Source organism: Colobus angolensis, unplaced genomic scaffold, assembly GCF_000951035.1.
Source record: "Colobus angolensis palliatus isolate OR3802 unplaced genomic scaffold, Cang.pa_1.0 Scaffold267, whole genome shotgun sequence".
In the NCBI taxonomy this organism is placed as follows: domain Eukaryota; kingdom Metazoa; phylum Chordata; class Mammalia; order Primates; family Cercopithecidae; genus Colobus; species Colobus angolensis.
The window spans coordinates 940,710-943,141 of NW_012115899.1; positions in this window are offsets into that span (position 1 = coordinate 940,710).

The window sequence follows — 2,432 nt, forward strand, 5'->3', positions numbered from 1 at the left end:
CTGGCTAATTTTTTGTATTTTTAGTAGAGATGGGGTTTTACCATGTTGGCCAGGCTGGTCTCGAACTCCTGACCTCAGGTGATCTGCCCGGGTTGGCCTCCCAAAGTGCTGGGATTAGAGGTGTGAGCCACCATGCCCAGCCGTTTTTTGTTTTTGTTTTTGTTTTTTTTTGAGACAGAATCTCACTCTTGTTGCCCAGGCTAGGGTGCAGTGGTGTGATCTCGGCGCACTGCAACCTCTGCCTGCCAGGTTCAAGCGATTCTCCTGCCTCAGCCTCCCGAGTAGCTGGAATTACAAGTGAGCACCACCACACCCAGTTAATTTTTGTATTTTTAGTGGAGATGGGGTTTTACCATGTTGTCCAGGCTGGTCTCGAACTCCTGACCTCAGGTGATATGCCAGCCTTGGCCTCCCAAAGTGCTGGGATTACAGGCATGAGCCGCTGCGCCCGGCCTCCTTTTATTTTACGTTACTAGAAACAAAAGTAAACGAAGCCCAGGAGAACACCTTTGGGAACAAAAACCTTCCTTTGATGGAAAACGCAGAAGCCCTTCCTCTCTGTATTGTGCTCGCTCTCCACGCTCACCTGCCCGGGTGGTTTGGGGGTGTTGGTATTTACTCCCCGGAGAAGGTGGGGGAGGCTGTCCCACTTCCAGTTCTGGCAGATTCAAGCTGTTGCAGGAGTGCCTTCTTCATCTTTCCTTACAATCAATCACAGTCCCCAAAGTATCAGCTCGATTGCTGTTCAGGTTAAAAGTACACAACCACATCCCAAAGGTATGTGATAAGAATGTCTGAAAGATCTTCCATTTGTAGGGACCCCAATCCTGCCTCCCCGCAATGGCACGTGCTTCCACTCCATCCATAGTGGCATCCTCAAATAAATATATATGTATACATATATATCGTGTCAAGTGTAAAGTTTGTGCCAGGTAATGGGCTGGCATAGCTAACTGGCTCTGTGTAGGCTGCTTATGGAAGCATGTGTGCACACATGGGGGTGTGTGTGGGTGTGTGCATGCATGCATGTGTGTATCTGTGTGTGTGTGTATGTGTGTATGTATCTGTGTGTATGTGTGTGTGTGTGTGTATCTGTATGTGTATCTGTGTATGTGTGTATCTGTGTGTATGTGTGTGTGTGTGCGCATTCCTATGGTTGCATTCCTGCTATAATGCAGAAATGAATAGTTGCGACAGAGACCAAATAGTTTGCAAAGCCGGAAATATAAAAAGCTTACCTAAAATATAAAAAACGTACTATCTGCCCCTTTACAGAAGAGTTTGCTGACTCTTCCTTGACACAATAGAGCTTAAGAAACAGATACTCTGGAAGAGAGATCCGTTCCAGCCATGGCAGGTTGTGTTAGTATCTGCAGAGTGTAGAATGAGTTGTTTAGTTGTGGAATTATTGGATGTTGGTTCATGAAAGGATGAACTTTGCCTGAGGCTGGAGCTTGGGCTCTCCCAGGAGAGGTGTTTTGGGAGGAAATACTGGGATCCCTCCTCCCTGTTCTCTAGCATCGTGTCTGCCTCCACATACGAGGCCCCATGGAGGAGCTGAGGGCTAGTGCCCCCAGTGCCTGCGTGTGACCATGGCAAGTGAGCCCAGAGCCTGGAGGAGGGAAGCCGCCAGCTGGGATGTGGGGAGTGTTCATGAAGGTGCTCCATGTGCATCTCCCTTTAAGTCTCCTAACAGCTCGTGAAGAAGTTATTATTAGTTCCGTTTTATAGATGAGAAAATCAAGGTTCCAACAGTGAGTAAGGTTGCACAGCCAGTAAACACATTGCCTGGATTTGACCCCAGGCAGTCTGACTTCAAAGCCTGCGTCTTAACTGCTGTGTCAGGCTGCCTGGCAGAGAATGTGCTGGGGCATGTCAGCCTATCCTGGGCCAGAGGGAGGTGGAAGGGCTTCTCGCTTCCTGCTATGGGCCTGGGACTCCATGTTTTACCTGTAGGCCTTTCTTAGAAAATGTGTGGGTGTCAGACAGCTGCAAACTTCTGTAAATTGGATCAGCTTTTTGTTTTGTTTTGTTTTTGAGAGAGTCTTGCTCTGTCGCCCAGGCTGGAGTGCAGTGGCGTGATCTCAGCTCGCTGCAACCTCTGCCTCCTGGGTTCAAGGGATTCCCCTGCCTCAGCTGCCTTAGTAGCTGGGATGACAGGCGCCTGCCACCACGCCTGGCTAATTTTTGTAGTTTTAGTAGAAATGGGGTTTCACCATGTTGGCGGGGCTGGTCTTGAACTCCTGACCGCAAGTGATCCATCTGCCTTGGCTTCCCAAAGTACTGTGATTACAGGTGTGAGCCACCACGCCCGGCCTAGATCAGCTTTTTTTTTTTTTTTTTTTTTTTCCTGAGACAGAATCTCACTCTGTCACCCAGGCTGGAGTGCAGTGGCGCGATCTCGGCTCATGGCAAGCCCAGCCTCCCGGGTT